The following is a 12,158-nucleotide window of genomic DNA, read 5'->3' as shown; positions in this document are numbered from 1 at the left end:
TCACTTAAACCTGCTGGTAGCCTACCAGTAAGCAAAAAAAGTTGTTCTTGAAACTTGGATTTCCACACCTGAGTCTTCTCTCCACCCACTCAGACACACGCTCCTTTACATGCACTTACATGATTTAATATGCTATGTATGTATCTAAATGTTTTTCAACTTGACATGTAGTTTTGGAACACACACATGAACATATTCACTTATCCATCATTGTGCTGAAACAACATGAGAGAGAGAGAGAGAGAGAGAGAGAGAGAGAGAGAGAGAGAGAAAATCTAAGTCAATTGTACGTTCAGTGATATGGTCTGTGTGATTGTGTTTTAGAGCATTGCAGATTATGTGAATGATACAGAAAGAGGTGATGTAGCTCCTTCCAACATTGTGACAAGCCCAGCCTATCAGAACCTGAACCCCAACACTGTGCAACAGGACCCAGTTTATCAGAGCCTGAACCCCAACACCATGCAACCGGAATCAATCTATCAGAACCTGAACCCCAACACCATGCAACAGGACCCAGCCTATCAGAGCCTGAACCCCAACACCATGCAACAGGACTGAGTATATCAGAGCTAGAACTGCAACACACAACAATGAGAATATTATTCTCTATCTACAATGTATATTAATGTGAATTAACAATGTCTATGTTTATTAATAATCAAAGCTTAGGATTTTGAACCATGCCACATGCTGAACTGCATTAGTGTGTTAATCTCAGCCCCAGAATTGTGCTTTACCTAAACTCAACTGTAGCTAGGATGCAATTCATGAAGATTGGGAACTTCTGGATAAGTTTTTGATTTTTGGCAGGGTTTTAGGTATAGGCCTAAGGTTTTAAAAAATCTATGGATACAAGTTGGGGTGGCCCCCCTATAGTGGCAGTTATCCATAAAATCCAAAATGGCCAGAAAAGGTTATATCTCAGCTTCCTTTAGTCTTAAATTGTTGTATAATCTATTTTCTCTACTTTGTTTGATACAAGGAATCCAATTTTGATATGTTCTGCTTATTTTAAGTCCATTTCCATGTAGTATTATAGCCATATTTAGGTCATAAACTGTCTATCTGAAAAAGTCACATTGAAATACTCAGGTCCCTAGACCAATATTTTTACCTCCAAGATATGCTTTTCTTTGTTGATTGGACAGGTCACTATCACTATAGTGTCAAAAATCACATGTTGTGGGGGGCGCTGTGGCACAACAGGCTACAGCGCTCCTACCATATATGGGTCCAAGTGCCCACAGGGAGGACCATTGTTTAAATAAACACAACTTCAGAACTATGCCACAGTGAAAAGTTATATTAGGCTTTTCACCATGTTAAGGGTCAATATTACATTTTAGTCAAATAACACAAAGAAATACACTGCACTCTTTAAATACTTAAACATCATGTATTATTCAAATATTTTTGGTTTCATTTTTCATCATTACAGCCTCCCTCACACTTGCACAATGTGGTACAGCAAAGTCCAGCTCAGTGGCACTTACAGTTGCCCATACAGGCAACCACACAGCCACAGTTGAGGAGGAGTGAGCAACCCTTGCTGGCATCTTCCAGATTTGTCCAATATGGCACCCAGACTTTGCTTCTGTCATTCCATTCCCAACCCCACTCACTGGGGTCTGGAATCTCTGGAGTTTTGGAGAGGGAAAGTAAGGCCACCGAGCTGGACTTTGCTGTACCACATTGTGCATGTGTGAGGGAGGCTGTTCTAATAATGATGAAGAGTGAAACCAAAAATCTTTGAATAAATACATGATGTTTAAGCAAAGTTCTTTTAGGCAAGTCCCTCCACTCGGCGGCCATATTGCAACGCTTTTTGGGCACTCATCGGGCATCCATTTCTTGCTCCAGCGGTGAGATGACAACACATGATTGGCACGATGTTTTCACAACACACCACATTATTGGCTCAATGTATTCACAACACAGCTCATGATTGGCTCAATGTATTCACATACAACATTTTGCCGCGGAAGGGATGTGATTTGCGTAGACAACTTGCCGTTACAAACTAAGCTCATGCATTTCTATGGAGTATTTTTTGAGTGCTGTCAGAGACTTTCTAATGAGGAGACACAGCACTCAAAAAATACTCCATAGAAATGCATGGGGCTAGTTTGTCACGCCAATATGGCTGTTATCTACACATATCCCACCCCTTCCTCGGCAAAACGTTGACATGTGAATACATTGAGCCAATCATATGGTGTGTTGTGAAGACATCGTGCCAATCATGTGTTGTGATCTCGCCGCTGGAGCAAGATTGGTGTCGTGAAGCCTTGCACACGCCAAAGTTCGACCCAAAGACTGTGCCCGGCGAGTGCCCATAAAACGTTGGTATATGGCCGCCGAGTGGAGGGACTTGCCTAAAAGGACTTTGGTGCTGTGTCTCCTCATTAGAAAGTCTATGGTTTAAGTATGAATTGTTTTTTTTGTTTTTTTGTTGTTGTGTTATTTGACTAAAATATAATATTGATCCTTAACATGGTGAAAAGCCTAATATACTGTAACTTTTCACAAGGATACCAGGAAGTTTATTGTCACATGCATATAGTTACTGGATGTAAGAAATGAAGTGAAATTATGTCTGGTATCAGCCTATTTGTGCATTTATGGGGGGCAGTAGAAGTGGGAAGTGCAGTAGAAGAGGGGTTTAGTAGATTAAGTGGCAAGGGCTGCATAAGAAAGGTGGGGGAGGATTGGGATTGGGGGGGGGGGGGGGGAGCACCCAAGAGCAACAGGGGGCAAGGAAAACTCCCTTACTAAGGAAGAAACCTTGGGCAGATCCAACGGCTCAAGGGGCTAACCCTGGTGTGTGTGTTGGGGGGATGACAAGGGAGATGGGATAGTGTGCTGTGTATGTGGGGAGAGGGTAGTGTGCAATATGTCATAAGACCATGTGCTGTGTATTGGAGGGGGGGGGGCAGTGTGCTGTAAGTATGTTGGGGATGTTGTGAAAGCTTCCTGATAAAATAATGTGCTGTGTATGTAGGGAGAGGGGGGGAATGTACTGCAAGTATGGTGAAGGGACTTACTATTGCAAGCAGAGTACTGTATGTATGATGTATGTGAGTGATGACAGTGAAGATGTGTGTGTGGGCGGGATTGGAGTGGAGCAGTGACTGTGTGTGTGGCATAGTTCTGAATTTCCTCAACAATGGTCCTTTTGGTCACAACATGTGATTTTTGACACTATAGTGATAATGACCTGTCCAATCAACAAAGAAAACCATACCTTGGAGGTAAAATATGGGTCTAGGGACCTGAGTAATATTTCAATGTGACTTTTTCAGAGATATTGATAGTTTATGAGCTAAATATGACTATGATACTAGATTTAAATAGACTTAAAATAAGAAGAACATATCAAAATTGGATTCCTTGTATCAAACAAAGTAGAGAAAATACATGATACAACAATTTAAGACTAAAGGAAGCTGAGATATAACCTTTTCTCTTTTTGGCGGGGGCCATTTTGGATTTTATGGATAACTGCTACTAGGGGGGCCACCCCAACTTGTATCCATGGATTTTTTAAAACCTTAGGCCTATACCTAACACCCTGCCAAAAGTCAAAACTCAAAAATCATGATTTCTCACATATTCCTTCCCAGCTACTGTAATCCACCACTGCTTTAATAATCCACTGCTTTACTGCTTTAGTTCAGCTACATGACCCTACAATGCAATTAGACCCATGTCTACATTGCAATACTGTAATTGCAATCTTATTTTAAAATAAACCAATAAGCTATTCATCTGTCTGTCTGTCTGTCTGTGTGTGTGTGTGTGTGTGTGGGGTAACATGACACATAGCCTATAGCATGTAGCATATATCCCAACATGGCATACTGTAGCATGTAGCACATGACACATAGCCTATAGCCAGGGTTGGGTCAGATTACTTTGAAATGTAATCCATTACTGACTACAAATTGCATGGCAATTTTTGTAATCAGTAACGTAATCCGTTGGATTACCAAAAACATGTAACGTAATCTGATTACTTTAAGATTACTTTTAGATTACTTCAATAAATATGTCCCTTAAGTAAAAGACACCACCACTGAATTGAAAGAATTATTTTCTCTTTATTATTTCATTACATCTAAGAAATCTCTTTGCTCTGAGTAAAGCATTCCTGTGTGAATTAACTGATCTTTTCCTCCAAAAATCTTAATGTAGCCCCTTGTTTTAGTGTTACCATTTACTTTAAGGTCACCAGGTTCCATTGTCTGAAAAACACCCAAAACTAATACGTTTCTATAGCTATTCTCCACTTTGGGGGTGGTGTTTTGGTGGTTGAAATTTTCACCCCATCCCAAAATTTATCACCTAGTCATCATGGATGTGATAATGGATCACTATTCTCCAAACATGCACAACTCAGCTTAACCTTTATAAGGGCACACCTGGACAATGAATTTAGCTTTCGCTGGATTTTTTTGACCCAGGGACATGGCCTGAGATTGAATGACACCATGTCCATGTTAATTGTGGGGGTGAGAAAATTATTCCTTTGGGATGTTTTTCAACCAGGGGGACCTGGTGACTTTCTCAAAGTAAACAGTAAGACTAAAACAAGAGGCTACATTAAGATTAGGAGGAAAAGATCAGGCAGTGTGCCGAGAGACCTGCCCCAATAGTAAATAAGTTAGTAAGTTAAAAGATAGCCAGGCTATCATAAAAAAGTTGCATTGTTTGCATGATAAAATGTAATCAGGTAATCCCCAACAATGTAACTGTAATCTGATTACACAATTTTTTTATTGTAATCTGGGCTGATTATAGTTACTTGATTTTTGTAATCAGATTACGTAATCTAGATTGACATGGCATAGCATGTAGCACATGACACATATAGCATGTAGCATACATCCCAACATGACACATAGCATACATCCCAACATGACACATATAGCATGTAGCATATATCCCAACATGACACATATAGCATGTAGCATACATCCCAACATGACACACATAGCATGTAGCACATGACACATATAGCATGTAGCATATATCCCAACATGACACATATAGCATGTAGCACATGACACATATAGCATGTGGCATATATCCCAACATGGCACATATAGCATGTAGCATACATCCCAACATGACACATAAAGCATGTAGCATATAGCATATATCCCAACATGACACATATAGCATGTAGCATATATCCCAACATGACACATATAGCATGTACCATATATCCCAGCATGGTAGCATACATCCCAACATGACACATACAGCATGTGATATCCCAACATGACACATATAACATGTAATATGTGACGGCCTGTTAGGCCTTCTTCTCATTAGGCTGTTTTCTTTCTACTTGTTTTCAGGTGTGTTCAGGACCTAACAAGCTGATGAGCTGCACCTGTTAAACCAGATAAAAGGACCGTTTCCTCTCCCCTTGAGAGGGCCATTCTTACTTTGGGTTTTGGACATGCAACACTGCACTCAGACACATTGCAAACACACAACATCCATGCATAACTGATGACTGACTTTGACCCACCTCACACTGTTTGTTTGTTATTTGGTTAGTTTGGTTAATAAATCTATATTTTAGTTAAAGATTCAACCTCTCGACTCCCTCTTTTGTTGTGGCCTTACCCCTAGGTCATAACAAATACACACATATAGCGTGTAGCATATATCCCAACATGACACACATAGCATATAGCATACATCCCAACATGACACACATAGCATATAGCATACATCCCATAGCATACATCCCAACATGACACACATAGCATGTAGGATATATCCCAACATGACACATATAGCATGTACCATATATCCCAACATGGTAGCATACATCCCAACATGACACATATAGCATGTAATATCCCAACATGACACATATAACATGTGATACATGACGCATGTAGCATATATTCCAACATGACACATATAGCATGTAGCATACATCCCAACATGACACATATAGCATGTAGCATACATCCCAACATGACACACATAGCATATAGCATACATCCCATAGCATACATCCCAACATGACACACATAGTATGTAAGATATATCCCAACATGACACATATAGCATGTAGGATATATCCCAACATGCAGTGTTGTAATGTAACGGAGTACAAATACTTCGTTACTGTACTTAAGTAGAAATTTCACGTATCTGTACTTTACTTCGCTATTTAAATTTATGTCAACTTTCACTTTTACTCCACTACATTTCCTAGATAAAATGTATACTTTTACTCCGTTATATTTCCACTAAGCATCTTCGTTACTTGTTACTAAAACGTAAAATTAGAAGAAATGTGTGCGACTGCAATAAGGGAGGTTTGGCGAATCACTGCTCCTAGATTGCATTACGCGACGCCCGCACACCGCGACTCTATTTCAGCTTTGTTTGTTGCTAAAGGAGGAGGACGCACAACTGAAACCACCATGGAAGCACGAGCACCTACTGGAGGACCTACCGTTATCAAAGACAACCACCGCGACGATAGTGGTGAACTCGGTGAACAGGGTAGTGGTGAAGATAACGGCATACAGCGGCCTGTGAAAGGCTATTTAGCATCGCAGGACTTGTCTTCAGTCCAAGAAGAGTAAGACTGAATCAGGCCCGGGAGAATTCCCGGTGGGCCGCTTCACTTTTGGGCCGGTTGAGGAAAAAAATATTGACATTTGTCACGTCTTTTCTTAAAGTAGGACACGTTCCGCATTCTGTGCATGACACCAATGCAATGCCTCTGCATGGGTTGTAGCCTATGTGAGGGAGTTCTCCCCTCCCAAAAAGAGTTAAGTTGGTTGGGTCCATATAGCTCCAAAAAGTTTTCTCAGATACGGATAGCCGAGCCGGCCCTACAGTAGACACAAGCGACAGGAAGGATGGATGGTAGAAAGAGGCCAGGAGAGACTGAGCAGCAGATCAACCAGTCGACCACTGAAAATTATGAGCCCGAAATTAGTGAGTTATTTAGTTAATTAGTTAGTTATTTAATGTAAGAAAGAGCAATTACCCTACATGATAAACCTAAATGCCTTGTTTGCTCAGAAGAGGGTGTAGAAAAGGAGTAGGCTAAATCACCAAACAATATAGCCTATCCATGCAAAAAACATGTAGCCTAAACATTAGTTAAATATGCCTCTTTGTGGAAGCGTGGGATAAGCTACATTTGCTTTCTTTCTTTCTTTCTTTCTTTCTTTTTTTTTTTTTGTTAACTTGTGGAATAGTGGACTATTTTTTGTTAACTTCTCAGTTGAAGTGAATTATTATATAACCTTTACACATTTGTTGAACCATGGTACTAATAAAAACTACAGGATAGTAAGAGCTGAAATGTTGCTTCATTTATCCAATTTCCACCACTATCGAAAACGTAATGGGTCTTGGGCCTGAAACTCCCGGCACTGAATTCTGGCAACTTTGAAAACCAGCTTCTTTTGAAGATGAACAGACACCTTTTCAGTTTCAACTAATGACTGGCATATTAGTAGCTGCTGGACATAGGTGGCCTGTGTGTGTGTGTGTGTGTGTGTGTGTGTGTGAGAGAGAGAGTGAGATGGTGACCTGGGGAGTAAGCCCTAGAAATGCTCATACCACATGGCCAAAATGTTCTCCCTACAAGCAGGTCATTTATTTTTTTGAAAGAAATAAGTTATTTATTTTACCTGAAGTTCATACAAAAGTGACATTTATTTTCTGTTTTTTTCTTTGATGTCAGCTCTAAAACATGCTGTTTGTTCTTTGAACTTAAAATGAATTATGCCTGAAAAGTCCTAGAAAAGAATGTGATTTTGATTTGATGAGTGAGATTAAGAAGATATGGGAACCCTGAATATGCTTTATGCTTTATTATAAGAAAGCCAAAATAAAGTTCACAATAAAAGTTCAAAATAAAACCGCTTTTTACTTTTACTTCAAATACTTAAGTACATAAAATATTAGAAAATTACTTTTGATACTTAAGTACAGTACAGTATATATCAGATACTTTAGTAATATTCTAAAAGGTAACTTTCACTTCTACCAAAGTCTTTTTCTAGTACGATACTTGTACTTTTACTCAAGTAGTATTTTCTAGTACTTTATGCAACACTGCCAACATGACACCAATAGCATACATCCCAACATGACACACATAGCATATAGCATACATCCCATAGCATACATCCCAACATAACACATATAGCATGTAGCATATATCCCAACATGACACAATAACATGTAATATCCCAACATGACACATATAGCATGTAGCATACATCCCAACATGACACATGCGACCGCTGCCTGGAAAACAAGGTTGGGGGCTTAAAACACCAAACACTGTAGCGCATATCCCAACTTGACACATATAGCATATACCCCAACATGACCCTTATAGCATGTAGCATACCCCAACATGACACATATAGCATGTAACATACCCCAGCATGACACGTATAGCATCCCAGATAGCTAAATCAGATTGGCAGATAGCGGACCGCTGGTGGTATGCCGCCGGTGGCGTGCCACTTGTGGTCCGCCGTTGGACCACCATCTCTTTCAATTTAACTTGTCATGAATATTAAGAAAAGTTAATAAAATGATATATGGAGTATAATTGAACAAATGAAAAATATTTTAGACCAATAGTGGCAAAATATTGGGCAATTTGTCTGCAACCTGCCAGCTGACCGCCAGAGAACCGATGAGCAAAATGCCAGCGGACCGCCAGCTATGCCCCCAATGGACCGACAGTGGTCCGCCAGCCTCTTGCCACCTGGGATGTAGCATATATCCCAATATGACACATATAGCATCTAGCCTATATCCCACCCCACCCAATGCAAACACATCACATTTGAGCACCTAAATAGACACATCATTGTGAACACAACTTCACATAACAGACTGGGGTGGCGGGGGCCTTCTGCTAGGTTCTGTGATACTTCCTCTTTTCATTAGATTACAAAATGTTGTTTGTTTATAAGGAAATACAAAACATTCCGAACAACTGCTTTTGTGTTGGAGCATTGTGTGTAGATTGATGAGAAAAATTGAATCCATTTTAAGATGAATCTGAAACATAACAAAATGTGGAAAACTTGAAAGGATCTGAAAACGTTCCGGTTGCACTGTACTGTATATATCATTATATATGTAATATATGTATACGTACAGTAGGCTATATATATGCAATTCTCCTATCTAATATTGTGGCCCATTTGCATTTTGTACTCTGTGAATATTCACCCAAACATAACCATTAAACCTTACTTCCGTAACCAAATCCTGACCTTAAAACTAAATGGAAGTACCGGCATTAGGAGAATTCCAGTCACTTGTACAATATTTACAACGTTATAATCCAACTAATAAACAGCTTGGTTAATATATAATGCAGAGTGAAACTCTTGACCAGACGTTGTTACAGACCTTCCATCAGATTGTCTAAGATAGTTTATTATCTAGTGGATTGAGGTTTCACAGATGCATAATCACAGGAGCTGTCGTCTTTATCTCTGTCTATGGCAGAGAGCCTGTGTGTGCTCTCATTAAACATGCAGCTAGCATAAGTCAGAGTGTCTGCAGACTGATCTGGATGCTGAATAGAGGCGTATGTAGCTCCATCAGATCTGGACGCAGCTCCAGCCAGTTGGGTTGTGAGTTGAGTGTTGGAGTAGATAGCATTGTCAGGGAGGGCTGTGGGTAGTTGGGCTGTGGCGTAAACTGTGCTAAGTGTAGATTCAGTGGTTCCAGAGTTAGCATACGGGCTAACGTCTTCAACGTCATCATAGGAGGCTTCCGTGTTGACAACCTAGAGAGAGAATCAAGGTGTTTGTGTGTGTGTGTGTGGGGGGGGGGGTATACTTCTCAAAAAAATTAAGGGAACACTTCAATCACTGGATCAGTTCTTTGGTTCTGACACTGTTTTTGGTTTTTATTATGCAACAACTGAGCATTCAATGTAAAATGTAGAAAAGGGTTTTCAAAAAAAATGCAATTGTGTAAAACTATCTTCCCTTAATTTTTTGAGCAGTGTATATCTTCTGTGTTTTCTACTTTAAGTTGCAACAACAACATAAAGCAGTCATTGAGAGTGTGAGATTAAAGTAGCTTGAAGGTAAAATAAGTGTTTCAGAACTAGATTTGTTCACACCAACCCACACTTTTCAGATTTTTAACATTTCAGATACTCAAGTGATTGTTGTTTTATTTCCTGGGAGTTTACTCATTTTCCTTATTGGTCATATATGTTATTCCATAATACAGCAAAAAAATAACAAATGTAATACTCACCTGTTTGTTGCTCTCTATGCTTGTCATCGTGATATTAGATGATATCTTGGGTTCTGACAAACAGACAAAAACAAACAAACATGAAATCTAAGAGTTCACACATTGGGCTTCACTGAAAGTAGCTGAACCTATCTTTGACTAAGAGCATTTTAAAATTATATGATTTTCAGGGTGTTCAATCATAGGGGGTACAGTTTACCTGTATTGACAAAATGTTTGATGGTCTTCCTGGTGTGGAACTACTCAAAATGAATTAGCAAGGCAGAGTGAGTTCGAGTGAGTTAAAAAAAAAAAAAAAAAAAAGAAAAAATCAGGGAGACATTTAAATTCTCCTGGTATGACAAAGTGTCTGGTTGACTGTCAGTGAGAATGTAGTCATCTCATCAACTCAGAATGTGGGGGGGTTGAGTGGCCCCCGGGGATTAAAAAGTTTAGTGGAGCTACATGCCCAAGTTTTATGTGCCCGGGTGTTTCGGTGTTCCGGGAATCGTTGACCAAATATTCAGGAAGTTGATGATGGGGAAAAAAGAATTGACAATCCCTACAGTATATGTGGCGGTCATAATGCTAAAGTAATAATACTAAAGTAATAATTGACAAATGTTATGACTATACTTCCTCTATTTCAAAATTGGATATCTGCCACTGGCGTGATATGCAAAACAATGGTGAGTGACAGCACAAAGGGACTTCATAATCAGGATCCTGACCTGACAATAAATGGCATCAAGACCTCAGGAACCAGACCTGACAATAAAGGCTTCAAGACCTCAAAAGATCTCAAAATGGTGAGAGTATAGGTATAGTTATATAGATCAATTGATTAAACCAATTGTGTGTGTTTTAAATGTCTGTAGCCTCTGTTTACATTTCCATCACTTGACAGCACCCACTGCACTGTTTATCACGTGTGTGTGTGTGTGTGTGTGTGTGTGTGTGTGTGTGTGTGTGTGTGTGTGTGTGTGTGTGTGTGTGTGAGAGAGAGTGTGTGTGTGTGTGTGTGAGAGAGAGAGATAATAAGCAGACAGCATACCATTTGTCTTGTTGATTCTGCTTCTCCAGATGAGGATGATGATGATGAGGATGATGATGATGATCACCAGCACAGCTGCGCTCACAGATACTGGGATGACCAGACCAGAGTCTGAGAACAAGCATAAATGCATAATAAAATAAATAATATATTTATGATTTAATGCTCACTGAAAAAAAAAAAAACTTACAAGTATAAAGCTTCTGTGCTGCAATTGCAGCACTTGTTCACTGTGTAGGGAGAGCTTGTCACATGACCACAAGTCCTTATTAATTATTATATTAATTATTTTATTTATTAAGTAATTATTAATATGTTGACTCCGAAAAGGCCTGAGTGTGACAGAAGCTTGTTGTATACTCTTGAGATGTGGCGTCCTTGATCTCAGGGCTGCGAGAACTGATGTGAATGACCTCCAATATGGAGTTGCTGATAATGACTTGAGTGTATTGATCTGGATGAGAGGTTGTGGATATTTGGCAAATCCACCCAGTACCTTTTTTGTGCTGCTGAAGCAACATGCTGATTGGCTCAGTCCAAGGTGAGCCTTCATATCTCTTTCCCATTCACAGAGCTCTGCTGGGAAATTAGCATTTTCCCATTCACAGAGCTAGAGTTGTGCTGGGAAATTATCATTTTAAGTAGAAGCAGCGTGGTCAGCTGGCGTATAATGAATCGGGCCATTTGCATCTTTTTTATTGAAGTATTCTATAAAAAAAGACCTAGATATAGCAAGAGCAGGTGAAGAACTAATAATCTTTTACTTAAAGCTGCAGTCGGCAAGTCTGGCAGATTGAGGGGACTTTTGAATGTTTACAACTCTCACGCC

The sequence above is a fragment of the Alosa alosa genome, chromosome 7 (genome assembly GCF_017589495.1).
Source record: "Alosa alosa isolate M-15738 ecotype Scorff River chromosome 7, AALO_Geno_1.1, whole genome shotgun sequence".
In the NCBI taxonomy this organism is placed as follows: domain Eukaryota; kingdom Metazoa; phylum Chordata; class Actinopteri; order Clupeiformes; family Clupeidae; genus Alosa; species Alosa alosa.
Note: the sequence above shows the minus strand (reverse complement) of the source record.